The 16,698-nt window shown below is 44.8% G+C and overlaps 1 protein-coding gene across 1 annotated transcript in view; it reads right to left on the reverse strand.

The window, feature by feature from the left end:
- LOC124034922 (SET-binding protein-like) overlaps positions 1-16,698 on the reverse strand; it is a 128,748-nt gene that overhangs the window by 61,293 nt on the left and 50,757 nt on the right. The window lies entirely within an intron of this gene.

Below are 16,698 nucleotides of genomic sequence, written 5' to 3' on the forward strand. Positions count from 1 at the left end.
ATCACACAACCCCTAACTCCTTGTTCTCAGTTTAAACATCAATACAGTACACACACTAGTCTAAACACTGTGGTGTGTACCACTAGACATTCAGTAACAGAATGTTAAGGGGCTGAAATGTAAAGAAGCGGATGTGTGTGTGAAATGTAAAGAAGCGGATGTGTGTGTGTGGTTTTGTCTGTTATTAGCAGGCTCAGCCTATAATGCAATAACCTGTCTGATGTAATGAGCTACAGAGATGCAGTTAAACACATCTCTGCTTTTCAGCAGGTACCCCCCTCCCACACACACTCACAGCAGCACGAACAAGACCAGAGCCCATGACAGCCATTTTACAGGATGCACCTCTGCTCAGTGGTTGCAGGAAACAAAGCATAACAGCCATACGCAGTCACATCTCCTCAACCACTCTGCTACAGTCACATCTCCTCTACCACTCTGCAACACAGTCACATCTCCTCTACCACTCTGCTACAGAGTCACATCTCCTCAACCACTCTGCTACACAGTCACATCTCCTCTACCACTCTGCTACACAGTCACATCTCCTCTACCACTCTGCTAAAGTCACATCTCCTCTACCACTCTGCTACACAGTCACATCTCCTCTACCACTCTGCTACAGAGTCACATCTCCTCTACCACTCTGCTACACAGTCACATCTCCTCTACCACTCTGCTACACAGTCACATCTCCTCTACCACTCTGCTAAAGTCACATCTCCTCTACCACTCTGCTACACAGTCACATCTCCTCTACCACTCTGCTAAAGTCACATCTCCTCTACCACTCTGCTACAGTCACATCTCCTCTACCACTCTGCAACACAGTCACATCTCCTCTACCACTCTGCTACAGAGTCACATCTCCTCAACCACTCTGCTACACAGTCACATCTCCTCTACCACTCTGCTACACAGTCACATCTCCTCTACCACTCTGCTAAAGTCACATCTCCTCTACCACTCTGCTACACAGTCACATCTCCTCTACCACTCTGCTAAAGTCACATCTCCTCTACCACTCTGCTAAAGTCACATCTCCTCTACCACTCTGCTACACAGTCACATCTCCTCTACCACTCTGCTAAAGTCACATCTCCTCTACCACTCTGCTAAAGTCACATCTCCTCTACCACTCTGCTACAGAGTCACATCTCCTCAACCACTCTGCTACACAGTCACATATCCTCTACCACTCTGCTACACAGTCACATCTCCTCTACCACTCTGCTACACAGTCACATCTCCTCTACCACTCTGCTAAAGTCACATCTCCTCTACCACTCTGCTACACAGTCACATATCCTCTACCACTCTGATACACAGTCACATCTCCTCTACCACTCTGCTAAAGTCACATCTCCTCTACCACTCTGCTACACAGTCACATCTCCTCTACCACTCTGCTAAGGTCTCCTGAACAACTCTGCTACAAAGTCACTTCTCCTCATCATCCCATCAGTAGTCAGTGAGTGAGCCTAATTCTGCTTCTACTCCTTAAAGAGGATGAGAGAGGGTGGGACAGTGGAGAGGAGGATGAGAGAGGGTGGAACAGTGGGGAGGAGGGTGAAAGAGGGTGGGACAGTGGTGAGGAGGGTGAGAGAGGGTGGGACAGTGGGAGGAGGGTGGGAGAGAGAAGGACAGTGGGGAGGAGGGTGAGAGAGGGTGGGACAGTGGGGAGGAGGGTGAGAGAGGGTGGGACAGTGGGGAGGAGGGTGAGAGAGGGTGGGACAGTGGGGAGGAGGATGAGAGAGGGTGGGACAGTGGGGAGGAGGGTGAGAGAGGGTGGGACAGTGGGAGGAGGGTGGGAGAGGGAAAGACAGTGAGGAGGAGGGTGAGAGAGGGTGGGACAGTGGGGAGGAGGATGAGAGAGGGTGGGACAGTGGAGAGGAGGATGAGAGAGGGTGGAACAGTGGGGAGGAGGGTGAAAGAGGGTGGGACAGTGGTGAGGAGGGTGAGAGAGGGTGGGACAGTGGAGAGGAGGGTGAGAGAGGGTGGGACAGTGGGAGGAGGGTGGGAGAGAGAAGGACAGTGGGGAGGAGGGTGAGAGAGGGTGGGACAGTGGGGAGGAGGGTGAGAGAGGGTGGGACAGTGGGGAGGAGGGTGAGAGAGGGTGGGACAGTGGGGAGGAGGATGAGAGAGGGTGGGACAGTGGGGAGGAGGGTGAGAGAGGGTGGGATAGTGGGAGGAGGGTGGGAGGAGGGAAAGACAGTGAGGAGGAGGGTGAGAGAGGGTGGGACAGTGGGGAGGAGGGTGAGAGAGGGTGGGACAGTGGGGAGGAGGGTGGGAGAGGGTGGGACAGTGGGAGGAGGGTGGGAGAGGGAAGGACAGTGGGGAGGAGGGTGAGAGAGGGTGGGACAGTGGGGAGGAGGATGAGAGAGGGTGGGACAATGGAGAGGAGGATGAGAGAGGGTGGGACAGTGGAGAGGAGGATGAGAGAGGGTGGGGCAGTGGGGAGGAGGGTGAGAGAGGGTGGAACAGAGGGGAGGAGGGTGAGAGATGGAGAGAGAGGGACAGGGGGAGGAGAGAGATAGGGACAGGGGATGCGGGGGAGGGAGAGGGGACGAGGGAGAGAAAGAGGGGGACGACGGAGAGAGAGGGACAGGGGGAGGAGAGAGCGGGATGTGGGGGAGGAGGGAGAGGAGGAAGAGAGAAAGACCGGGGGATAAGGGAGTGAGAGAAGGACAGGGGGAGGAGGAAGAGAGAGAGTGGCGAGAAAAAGGAGAGGGGAGGAGGGAGAGACAGAGGGACAGGGGAAAAGAGGTTGAGAGAGACAGGGGGAGGAGGGAGAGCGAGAGAGAGGGACAGAGGGGAGGAGGGAGAGAGGGGAGGACAGGGGAGGAGGGAAAGACAAGGGTGAGGAGGGAGAGACATGGGGGATGAGGGGAAGGGAGGAGCAGGGGGGAGGAGGGGGAGAGATGCGCATCACACACACATACACACACACAGAGATGCCAGCTGATTACAGTGTCATTTTTAGCTGGGTACTTTTTCCACTTAAATTAACTAGGCTACTTTTCATTTCGCTAGTCAGAAAAAAAGTATGCCGAGCCCTCTCCCTCTAGAATGAGCGATAGGCATCTTCTAGTGTCTATTGATAGGCCAGGTGCCTGTCAATCCCAAAGTGAGAGATAACAAGGAAACAGTGCTGATTTGCCAGTCCAATAGTGTGCAACTGCAGCCCGCAATTCAGGGCGTCCCTGTATGTGGGCATTCCTGCATCTGCAGGAACGGCCCCCCTCGAGCATCCCATTGGTTTTTTCATGAACACCCTCCTTCGAGCATCGCATTGGTTCCTGCATGAATGCCCCTCCCTCCTCGAGCAAGACGTCTTTATGCTTATGTGACACTTTTGAATGTGGGTCAAAAGGGAAATAAAATAATTATTAGAGTTTTCGCCCCGTCTACACAGTCTACCCCGCCTTCCACTAGCACATCAGGCGGGAGGCTGCGACGCTGTGTGCTAGCTAGCTAAGTGTGCTAGCTAACTAGCTAGTTACCTAGCACACGGTGTCGACCCCACCTCCCGCCTGCTGTGTACCAGAGAAAACCATGCCGACAGGCGGGGACGAAGGACACTGTCTACCGGTCGTCCCTGCCTCCCGCTAGCACAGCAGACGGGAGGCCAGGGCGGCACCATGTACTAGCTAGCTTGATAGTTAGTGACAATGTGTGCTAGCTAGCGTGCCCGCCTGCTGTGTACCAGAGTCGTCCTCAGGACTAGCTGGCTAAGATTGCACCGTGTCCTTTGCCCCTGCCTCCCGAACACCTGCCCTTGTCGTCGTTAACAGAACTTTAGGAAAACAGACAGGTGTGGGTGACGGACACTTGTCTACCGGTGTATGGCTAGCTAGCTACCGTTGTCGCCTCCGCCCCTTCTTCTGTGGTGTTTATCGCTGGCTGGCATCCAAAGTGATTGTTCATTAACGCCACCTACTGTACTTGAGCACCCCTGCCTCTTGCCTGTCCCAACTTAAAAATGGACCAATAGAAGTATAAAGAGCGGTTCCTGTAGATGCAGGAATGCCCACATGCAGGAACGCCCCAAAATGCAGTCCGCAATTGCACCCTTCTCTGACAGTCTGCTGTCAGTCCTGCCTCTTGGTACCTGAGTGTGTGTGTGTCGTGTGCACTGTGGTTGCAGCCAAATTTCTACAGGGCAAGAGCATGAATTTGCATGTCCCATCTAATGTGAGTGAATGTGTACGTTCCACATAATGTGGTAAAGATGAGTCGAAATCCACTTAGCCCATTGTTTTCTGCGGTAGCGATGAGTCGAAATCCACTTAGCCCATTGTTTTCTGCGGTAGCGATGAGTCGAAATCCACTTAGCCCATTGTTTTCTGTGGTAGCGATGAGTCGAAATCCACTTAGCCCATTGTTTTCTGTGGTAGCGATGAGTCGAAATCTACTTAGCCCATTGTTTGTGGTAGCGATGAGTCGAAATCCACTTAGCCCATTGTTTTCTGTGGTAGCGATGAGTCGAAATCCACTTAGCCCATTGTTTTCTGTGGTAGCGATGAGTCGAAATCCACTTAGCCCATTGTTTTCCTTGGTAGCGATGAGTCGAAATCCACTTAGCCCATTGTTTTCTGTGGTAGCGATGAGTCGAAATCTACTTAGCCCATTGTTTGTGGTAGCGATGAGTCGAAATCCACTTAGCCCATTGTTTTCTGTGGTAGCGATGAGTCGAAATCCACTTAGCCCATTGTTTTCTGTGGTAGCGATGAGTCGAAATCCACTTAGCCCATTGTTTTCTGTGGTAGCGATGAGTCGAAATCTACTTAGCCCATTGTTTGTGGTAGCGATGAGTCGAAATCCACTTAGCCCATTGTTTTCTGTGGTAGCGATGAGTCGAAATCTACTTAGCCCATTGTTTTCTGTGGTAGCGATGAGTCGAAATCCACTTAGCCCATTGTTTTCTGTGGTAGCGATGAGTCGAAATCCACTTAGCCCATTGTTTTCTGTGATAGCGATGAGTCGAAATCCACTTAGCCCATTGTTTTCTGTGGTAGCGATGAGTCGAAATCCACTTAGCCCATTGTTTTCTGTGGTAGTGATGAGTCATTTACATTTACATTTAAGTCATTTAGCAGACGCTCTTATCCAGAGCGACTTACAAATTGGTGCATTCACCTTATGACATCCAGTGGAACAGCCACTTTACAATAGTGCATCTAAATATTTTAAGGGGGGTGAGAAGGATTACTTTATCCTATCCTAGGTATTCCTTAAAGAGGTGGGGTTTCAGGTGTCTCCGGAAGGTGGTGATTGACTCCGCTGTCCTGGCGTCGTGAGGGAGTTTGTTCCACCATTGGGGAGCCAGAGCAGCGAACAGTTTTGACTGGGCTGAGCGGGAACTGTACTTCCTCAGTGGTAGGGAGGCGAGCAGGCCAGAGGTGGATGAACGTAGTGCCCTTATTTGGGTGTAGGGCCTGATCAGAGCCTGGAGGTACTGAGGTGCCGTTCCCCTCACAGCTCCGTAGGCAAGCACCATGGTCTTGTAGCGGATGCGAGCTTCAACTGGAAGCCAGTGGAGAGAGCGGAGGAGCGGGGTGACGTGAGAGAACTTGGGAAGGTTGAACACTAGACGGGCTGCGGCGTTCTGGATGAGTTGTAGGGGTTTAATGGCACAGGCAGGGAGCCCAGCCAACAGCGAGTTGCAGTAATCCAGACGGGAGATGACAAGTGCCTGTATTAGGACCTGCGCCGCTTCCTGTGTGAGGCAGGGTCGTACCCTGCGGATGTTGTAGAGCATGAACCTACAGGAACGGGCCACCGCCTTGATGTTAGTTGAGAACGACAGGGTGTTGTCCAGGATCACGCCAAGGTCGAAATCCACTTAGCCCATTGTTTTCTGTGGTAGCGATGAGTCGAAATCCACTTAGCCCATTGTTTTCTGTGGTAGCGATGAGTCGAAATCCATGTGACAAATAAAATTTGATTTGACTTGATCAGTCACAGTCTACCATTGAAAAACGTTGAAAACTCACATGTAAATGTCATGCTATTTGTATTTGAGCAATATGATTGGCCATTCATTCCATGCTCCCGCGAGTCACACCCACTCGAGCAGTACATGAGTTGATGCCTTCACACAGCACACGCAAGCTGTCCAGAGCAAAAAGAAGCGCCCATCAATCTACTCACTGAGCTTATTTATTTTAGGGAAAGTGATTTACAAAAATAAACTTTTATTAGTGAACATATTAGCAATATGCTGGCTACTGTTGATAATCTGTATAAAGAAAGATAAAAAAAGACACCGAGCATTGTTCTAGGCTCGTCTACTGTTGATAGTCTGTATAAAGATACAAAAAGACATCTAGCATTGGTCTTGGCTCTTCTACTGTTGATAGTCTGTATAAAGAAAGATACAAAAAGACATCTAGCATTGGTCTTGGCTCTTCTACTGTTGATAGTCTGTATAAAGATACAAAAAGACATCTAGCATTGGTCTTGGCTCTTCTACTGTTGATAGTCTGTATAAAGAAAGATACAAAAAGACACCTAGCATTGGTCTTGGCTCGTCTACTGTTGATAGGCTGTATAAAGAAAGATACAAAAAGACATCTAGCATTGGTCTAGGCTCGTCTACTGTTGCCAGTCAATGTCTATTTTGGAACGTTTGTCTTAAAGGGGCAGCATCCTATTTTCAAATCTTCTCAAAATGACATAATTTAGACAAAAACTGAACGCAAATAATACCATGCAATTCTAAAGAATAGAGTAATGACTGGCTAAATTATATTATACAGCTTAATGCATATCATAATAACTAAACGTAGTCTACTAATGGCTGAATATAGAGAAAGCATGCCAACCTATAAGCCCTGCATGACCCCAATGTATTTAAGAACTACACCATATCCGGGCCAGTAGAAATTATGTTCGGGCCAGTCGTTTTTTAGCCACATTGGACCCTGTTGTGTTTCATATGCAGCCACAGAGTGATGGCACATAGGCTATATATTGTGCTTTGATTGACAAAGAGCAAGCTTGAGTCGTTTTTAAAAGGTTTCGAACTGACTGAATATAGTCAATCTCATATAGCCTTGCTATTCATACAGTGCATTCAGAAAGTAAATCAGACCCCTTGACTTTTTCCACATTTTGTTATGATACAGCCATATTCTAAAATTGATTAAATGATATTTTCCTCATCAATCTACACACAATAACCCATAATGTGAATATGAAAACAAATTGAAGCTGCTTGAGAGAATGCCAAGAGTGTGCAAAGCTGTCATCAATGCAAAGGATGGCTACTTTGAAGAATCTAAAATCTAAAAACTGTTTGGTTTTGTTTAAAACTTTTTTGGTTACTACATGTTTCCATATGTGTTTTTTTCATAGTTTTGATGTCTTCGCTCTTATTCTACAATGTAGAAAATAGTACAAATAAAGAAAAACTCTAGAATGAGTAGGTGTCCAAACTTTTGACTGGTACTGTATGTAAATGTGATATTTCAGTTTATTTTTTATTTTTAATGAATTTGCAAACATTTCTAAAAAACTGTTTTTGCTTTGCCATTATGGGTTATTGTGTGTAGACTGATGGGGGGAAAAAAACATTTAATCAATTTTCGAATAAGGCTGTAACGGGGGGGGAGCTGATTCCATCCACACGTTATCCCATACCTCTAGTTATATTATGATGCTATGTGTTCTAAAGTGGGGGTCTGAATATTTTAAAAGTTTGAATAATTTCCAAATGCACTGTAAATCCCACAGCGTAGTTATGTCCATGGTTTCGTATTCGGACAATAAACTAATCATATAGTTAGTATTTTCGATAGTCAATCAGGACTTGCCATACAGTGACGTTGAAGTGAGTGAATCATCAGTAGCCTACCGAATTGCATCCGTAAGAGAGCTGGTCATTTGGCTTATCTGCAGATAAATTATGTTTTTTTTAATGAAGATGGTGAATCCTCCTCACTGCAGGGTCAATAGGTAGGTTAGTGGAGAGATAGCCTCACTGTGGTCCAAAATATGATAAAAGAAAACCAATTTAACTGTTTTAAATGCTAATGAAACGTATATGGTATTTCCAACTATATTGATATAGGTCTACTGATTTAGTCAACGTTTTGACAATGGAGCAGTCATCTGCTGCTTTCTGTGTAGCAAAGCCCATGTTTAACACCTGCTTCCTTCTTCAATCATACCTGTATTGCAGATAGCTGAGAAAATGCCTCTTATTAGTAAGCTTGAAGTGAGCAGACTATTACAGCATTCTATAAAGGCCCAGTACTGTCAAAATGAAGATGTTCCTGTGTTTTAAATCATATTATACAGGGGAGCCTGGATGGCTACTTTTTCTATTTGGCTGGCTACTCTATGTGCTTGCATGGACAAAGACACATGCATAGGGACACACAGAAATGTTTATCTGCAGAGTCACGGATGGCCATCATTTCCAGGATGCTTAGAGATGTGTCTGGAGAGGGAGCTGTGTGTGTGTGTAAGGTGACACTGGAGAGGAGACGGCATGTCGTTAGATAGAATGACAGGCACCTGATACAGACACGGTAACTCAAATGACACATAATATCTTAGAAATGACTGGCAGGAGCCAATACCCTCTCTCTACATCACACACACAGTCAATAGTCCCAAATACTAAAAGAAACATGCGTTTTAAATCTAACACCACAGATAATTCACCAATTATTCTCTCTATCTATTCTCTTGCCTCTCGCTCTCTGAGCTGTGACATGAGTCCCTCTAACCACAAACTCACCACAGAGATAATAAAGGAAGGATGCATGGCCACTTCCCCTGAGAGAGAATAAAATCTCTCTCTCTCTCCATGGGAAACATATGTTTACATTGATAAAGCAAGTGAAATAGATCATTTTGTTTATTAATAGTGAACATTACACAATAATAAAGACCTTTCAAATGCCATAGTGTCATATTATGTACAAATAGTTAAAGTACAAAAGGGAAATACATACACATAAATATTGGTATTTACAATGGTGTTTGTTCACCACCATTTTTTGTGGCAACACGTCACAAATCTTGCTGCTGTGATGTCACACTGTGGAATTTCACCCATTAGATATGGGAGTTAATAAAAAAATTGGGTTTGTTTTGGAATTATTTGTGTGTCTGTGTAATCTGAGGGAAATATGTGCATGAAGGTAGGAAGTGAATCTCAGTTTCCACCTAATTTTGTGGGCAGTGTGCACATAGCCCGTCTTCACTTGGGAGCCAGGTCTGCCTACGGCAGACTTTCTCAATAGCTAGACTATGCTCACCGGGTCTGTACATTCCTTAAGTTTGGGTCAGTCAGAGTGGTCAGGTATTCTGCCACTGTGTACTCTCTGTTTAGGGCCAAATAGCATTTTAGTTCGCTCAGTTTTTTGTGAATTCCTTCCAATATGTCAAGTAATTCTCTTGTTGTTTTCTCATGATTTGGTTGGGTCTAATTGTGTTGCTGTCCTGGGGCTCTGTGGGGTCTGTTTGTGAACAGTCCTAGGACCAGCTTGCTTAGGGGGTTCTTCTCCAGGTTCATCTCTCTGTAGGTTTGGGAATCGCTACCTTATAGATGGTTGTAGAATTTAACATCTCTTTTCTGGATTTTGGTAACAAGCGGGTATCGGCCTAATTCTGCTCTGCATGCATTATTTGGTGTTTCATGTTGTACATGGAGGATATTTTTGCAGAATTCTACATGCAGTCTCAATTTGGTGTTTGTCCCTATTTTGTGAATTCTTGGTTGGTGAGCGGACCCCAGACCTCACAACCATAAAGGGCAATGAGTTCTATAACTGATTCAAGTATTTTTCGCCATTGGTATGTTAAATTTTATGTTCCTTTTGATGGCATAGAAATCTCTCTCCCCCATCCCTCCTATTGTTGTCCTTACTACCCACTATTTCCATTTCACATCACACTCTCTTTAGTTTAACTCTATTTTGTCAGTCCCAATGTTCCTCCTGCCCAGTGGTGTGCACGTACTGCTAGCTGACAGTAGGGGGTGGGAGCCAGCTCAACCCTGAACTCCCTAATCCTCCCCTAGCCTCTACCCCCTAGACTAGGGGCTACCCTTTTTCACTCCAACCCCAGTTGTAACTCACCTGCTTCAGTTTATCAGCCATCTTATTATTAGAATCTAGTGTGCTAGTTTAGGGTTGGAGTGAAAACCTACAGGAAGGTAGCTCTCCAGAAACAGGATTGGAGATCCCTGCCCTAAACACTTACCTTAGCCCCTGGCTCCTAGGCACTACACACTTTAAGACTAATCCTAACTTTATGTACCATATCATAAACATGGTTACAATTCCACATATAGCCTACATGGTCTCAGGTCACATATCTAACTGATTATTTCTGTTGTCAAAATGCCTTCAGCAGTCTACTCATTTGGAGTGTTGAGTCATATGAAGAGTCACACACACACACATAACTTGATGAGTCACAGAGTGACCTTTAACTCCACAGAGGAGTGAGTCACACTTTCTCCATGACCCTCCGCTTTGACCCCTTTTGGTCTTGAGTGTTACATCATGTGGTCCGTTGTAGCTCAGTTGGTAGAGAATGGCGCTTGTAATGCCAGGGTAGTTGGTTTGATTCCTGGGACCACCCATATGTAAGATGTATGTATTCATGACTGTAAGTTGCTTTGGATAAAAGCATAAATTATAATATCAGCCTGTCTCTCTGTGCGTGTGTGCGTGTGTGCGTGTGCGTGTGCGTGTGTGTGTGAGACACTGTTGCACATCCCAAACTGACCCCTACCACCTATTTTTTTTCATTTCACCTGTATTTAACCAGGTAGGCCAGTTGAGAACAAGTTCTCATTAACAACTGTGACCTGGCCAAGGTAAAGCAAAGCAGTGTGACACAAACAACACAGAGTTATACATGGGATAAACAAATGTACAGTCAATAACACAATAGAAAGGTCTACATACAGTGTGTGCAAATGTAGGAAGATTAGGGAGGTAAGGCAATAAATAGGCCATTGTGGCGAAATAAGTACAATTTAGCAATTTAACACTGGAGTGATAGATGTGCAGAAGATGAATGTGCAAGTAGAGATACTGGGGTGCAAAGGAGCAAAAAATAAATAATATGGGGATGAGGTAGTTGGGTGGGCTATATACAGATGGCTGTGTACAGGTACAGTGATCGGTAAGCTGTTCTGACAGCTGATGCTTAAAGTTAGTGAGGGAGAAATAAGACTCCAGCTTCAGTGATCGTTCCAGTCATTGGCAGCAGAGAACTGGAAGGAAGTGACCAGTGAGCTGAGATAAGGAGGGGCTTTATCTAGCAAAGACTTATAGATGACCTGGAGCCAGTGGGTTTGGCAACGAATATGAATCGAGGGCCAGCCAATGAGAGCATACAGGTCACAGTGGTGGATAGTATATGGGGCTTTGGTGACAACACGGATGGCACTGTGATAGCAAATTGCATGCAGTCTGAGTAGAATATTGGGGGCTATTTTGTAAAGTCCAGGACCGGTAAGATAGTCCGTTTTACGAGGGTATGTTCGGCAGCATGAGTGAAGAATGCTTTGTTGCGAAATTCTAGATTTAATTTTGGATTGGAGATGCTTAAAACCTCTTGAAGCTAGGGGGCACTATTTTTATGTTTGGAAAAATAATGTTCCCAAAGTAAACAGCCTATTTCTCAGGACCAGATACTAGAATATGCATATGCTAATATGCTATTTTGAAAACTCCATGTTCCATAGCCTGCCTTTGCTCCATTTAAAGGGATATCAACCAGATTCCTTTTCCTATCGCTTCCTCAACGTGTCAACAGTCTATAGACATAGTTTCAGGCTTTAATTTTGAAAAATGAGCGAGAAAGATAACATCGCGTCCTTGTATGGCCGGATGCCAGCAGTGTTTTGCTTGGCGCAACAGAGTTTGGGCAGCCATTGCTCTCCGACTGAAGACAGTTGCGGTTGATGTATTATCGATTATATATTTTAAAAACAACCTGAGGATTGATTATGAAAAACCTTTGACATGTTTCTGTGGACATTACGGATACTATTTGGAATTTGTCTGCGTTTTCGTGACCGCTCTTTCTTGTGGATTTCTGAACATAACGCGACAAACAAACGGAGGTAGTTTGGATGTGAAAATAATCTTTATGGAACAAAAGGACCATTTATTGTGTAACTGAGAGTCTCGTGAGTGAAAACATCCGAAGATCATCAAAGGTAAACGATTAATTTGATTGCTTTTCTGATTTTCGTGACCAAGCTACTTGATGCTACGTGTTCATAATGTTTTGTTGAACGATTGATAAACTTACACAAACGCTTGGATTGCTTTTGCTGTAAAGCATATTTTCAAAATCTGACATGACAGGTGGATTAACAAAAGGCTAAACTGTGTTTTGCTATATTGCACTTGTGATGTCATGAATATAAATATATATATATTTTTAGTAATATTATTTAAATGTGGCGCTATGCAATTCAGCGGTTGTTGATGACAATTATCCCGCTAAAGGGATGGGTAGCGACAAGAAGTTAATGTGAGTCTGGAAGGTAAGTTTACAGTCTAGCCAGACACCTAGGTATTTGTAGTTGTCCACATATTCTAAGTCAGAACCGTCCAGAGTAGTGATGCTAGACGGGCGGGTGGGTGTGGGCAGCGATCGATTGAAGAACATGCATTTAGTTTTACTTGCATTTAAGAGCAGTTGGAGGCCACGGAAGGAGTGTTGTATGGCATTGAAGCTTGTTTGGAGGTTTGTTAACACAGTGTCCAAGGAAGGGCCAGATGTATACAGAATTGCGTTGTCTGCATAGAGGTGGATCAGAGAATCACCAGCAGCAAGACCGACGTCATTGATGTATACAGAGAAAAGAGTTGGCCCGAGAATTGAACCCTGTTGCACCCTCATAGAGACTGCCAGAGGTCCGGACAACAGGCCCTCCGATTTGACACATTGAACTCTATCTGAGAAGTAGTTGGTGAACCAGGCGCGGCAGTCATTTGAGAAACCAAGGCTGTTGAGTCTGTCAATAAGAATGCAGTGATTGACAGTTGAAAGCCTTGACCAGGTCGATGAAGACGGATGCACAGTAATGTCTTTTATCGATGGCGGTTATGATATCATTTTAGGACCTTAAGCGTGGCTGAGGTGCACCCATGACCAGCTCCAAAACCAGATTGCATAGCGGAGAAGGAATGGTGGGATTCGAAATGGTCGTGATCTGTTTATTAACTTGGCTTTCGAAGACTTTAGAAAGGCAGGGTAGGATAAATATAGGTCTGTAAGAGATTGGGTCTAGAGTGTCTCCCCTTTGAAGAGGGGGGTGACAGCGGCAGCTTTCCAATCTTTAGGGATCTCAGACGATAGGAAAGAGGAGGTTGAACAGGATAGTAATAGGGGTTGCAACAATTGCAGCGGATAATTTAAGAAAGAGAGGGTCCAGATTGTCTAGCCCAGCTGATTTGTAGGGGTCTTTCAGAACATCAGCTATCTGGATTTAGGTGAAGTAGATATGGGGGAGGCTTGGGCAAGTTGCTGTGTTGGGTGCAGAGCTGTTGACCGGGGTAGGGGTAGCCAGGTGGAAAGCATGGCCAGCCTTAAAAAGACGCTTCTTGAAATTCTCGATTACCATAGATGTTTCGGTGGTTTCCTAGCCTCAGTGCAGTGGGCAGCTGGGAGGAGGTGGTCTTATTCTCCATGGACATTACAGTGTCCCAAAACTTCTTCTTCACCTAGGCAGTGTATATCTGAAAGGGTTTGGTAGGTAAGTATAGTTTTGGGTCCGATACTGATTTTAGGGAGGCAAAAGTCACTAATTAGTTTTTTTTACATAAATTGTGGTCCAAAGGATTAACAGATACTCAAATTATGATTTCTTAACGACATTTTATTTACAGGATATCCACCAAAAAGCAACTACAGTTGAAGACATAATTTTACATACACCTTAGCCAAATACATTTATAAACTCGGTTTTTCACAATTCCTGACATTTAGTCCTAGTACAAATTCCACCGTTTTAGTTCAGCTAGGATCACCACTTTATTTTAAGAATGTGAAATGTCAGAATAATAATAATAGAGAGAATTATTTATTTCAGCTTTTATATCTTTCATCACATTCCCAGTGCGTCAAAGTTTACATACTCAATTAGTATTTGGTAGCATTCCCTTTAAATTGTTTAACTTGGGTCAAACGTTTCAGGTAGCCTTCCACAAGGTTCCCACAATATGTTGGCCGATTTTTGCCCCATTCGTCCTGACAGAGCTGGTGTAACCGAGTAAGGTTTGTAGATCTCCTTGCACGCACACGCTTTTTCAGTTATGCCCACAAATTGTCTATAGGATTGAGGTCAGGGATTTGTGATGGCCACTCCAATACCTTGACTTTGTTGTCCTTAAGTCATTTTGCCACAACTTTGGAAGTATGCTTTGGGTCATTGTCCATTTGGAAGACCCATTTGCGACCAAACTTAACTTCCTGACTGATGTCTTGAGACGTTGCTTCAATACATCCAAATAATTTTCCTTCTCATATTGCCATCTATTTTGTGAAGTGCACCAGTCCCTCCTGCAGCAAAGCACCCCCACAACATGATGCTGCCACACCCGTGCTTCCCGGTTGGGATGGTATTCTTCAGCTTGCTATCATCCCCCTTTTTCCTCCAAACATAATGATGGTCATTTTGACCAAACAGTTCTATTTTTGTTTCATCAGACCAGAGGACATTTCTCCAAAAATTACGATCTTTGTCCCCATGTGCAGTTGCAAATCGTAGTCTTGCTTTTTTATGGCGGTTTTGGAGCAGTGGCTTCTTCCTTGCCGAGCGGCCTTTCAGGTTATATCCTCCAGCATCTTCACAAGGTCTTTTGTTGTTGTTCTGGGATTGATTTCCACTTTTCGCAGCAAAGTACGTTCATCTCTAGGAGAAAGAATGTGTCTCCTTCCTAAGCGGTATGACAGATGCAAGGTCCCATGGTGTTTATACTTGCATACTATTGTTTGTACAGATGAACATCGTACCTTCAGGCATTTGGTAATTGCTCCCAATGATGGCCCAGACTTGCGGAGGCCTACAATTTGGCTGATTTCTTCTGATTTTCCCATGATGTCAAGTGAAGAGGCACTGCATTTGAAGGTATGCTTTGAAATACATCCACAGGTACATCTACAATTGACTCAAATTTAGTCAGTTAGCCTATCAGAAGCTTCTAAAGCCATGACCTCATTTTCTGGAATTTTCAAAGCTGTTTAACCTCTCTAGGGTATGTAGCGTCCCATCTGGCCAACATGCAGTGAGATTGCAGAGCGCCAAATTCAAATACAGAAATACTCATTATAAAAATTCAGAAAACAAAACATATTTTACATGCGTAGGTTTAAAGATGAACTTCTTGTGAATCCAACCACGGTGTCAGATTTTTAAAATTATTTACGGCGAAAGCATACCTTACGATTATTTGAGAACATAGCCCAGTTGACAAATTATTACAAACAGTAACCAGCCATGCAGAAGCGTTACAAAACTCAGAAATAGAGATAAAATTAATCCCTTTGATGATCTTCATATGGTGGCACTCAGAAGACATTGATTTACTCAATAAATGTTCTGTTTCTTCAATAAAGACTCTTTACATCCAAAACCCGTTTTGTTCGTGTGTTTTCTTCAGTAATCCACAGGCTCAAACGCAGTCAAAACAGGCAGTCAAAAAAATCCAAATTGTATCCGTAAAGTTCATAGAAACATGTCAAACTATGTTTATATTCATTCCTCAGGTTGTTTTAGCCTAAATGATCTATAATATATATATATATATATTTTATTTTTTTTACCCCATTTTCTCCCCAATTTCATGGTATCCAATTGTTTTAGTAGCTACTATCTTGTCTCATTGCTACAAATCCCGTACGGGCTTGGGAGAGACGAAGGTTGAAAGTCATGCCTCCGATACACAACCCAACCAAGCCGCACTGCTTCTTAACACAGCGCGCATCCAACCTGGAAGCCAGCCGCACCAATGTGTCGGAGGAAACACAGTGCACATTGCAACCTTGGTTAGCGCGCACTGCGCCCGGCCCGCCACAGGAGTCGCTGGTGTGCGATGGGACAAGGACATCCCTACCAGCCAACCCCTCCCTAACCCGGATGATGCTAGGCAAATTGTGAGTCGCCCCACGGACCTCCCGGTCGCGGCTGGTTACGACAGAGCCTGGGCGCGAACCCAGAGTCTCTGGTGGCACAGCTGGTGCTGCAGTACAGCGCCCCTAACCACTGCACCATCCGGGTGCTTTTCATCCAAAATTCTGAATGCTGCCCCATACCCTAGAGAAGTTAAAGGCTTAATGTATGTAAACTTCTGACCCACAGGAATTGTGATACAGTGAATTATAAGTGAAATAATCTGTCTGTAAACAATTGTTGGAAAATTTACTTCTGTCCTGCACAAAGTAGATGTCCTAACCGACCTGCCAAAACTAGAGATTGTTAACAAGAAATTTGTGGAGTGGTTGAAAAATGAGTTTTAATGACTCCAACCTAAGTGTATGTAAACTTCCAACTTCAACTCTATATTCTCTATAAACAAGACAGTAAAATAAATAATGAGTTTACCCTCTTAGTTACAACTTAAAGATGTCTATCTATGGCAGTGGATAAGAAGTACGCATAAGTGTTTGTGCTAAACCACCACAAGTAGTGGCTGGGTGAATTTATTATTACAG

The sequence above is a fragment of the Oncorhynchus gorbuscha genome, linkage group LG05 (genome assembly GCF_021184085.1).
Source record: "Oncorhynchus gorbuscha isolate QuinsamMale2020 ecotype Even-year linkage group LG05, OgorEven_v1.0, whole genome shotgun sequence".
NCBI lineage: Eukaryota > Metazoa > Chordata > Actinopteri > Salmoniformes > Salmonidae > Oncorhynchus > Oncorhynchus gorbuscha.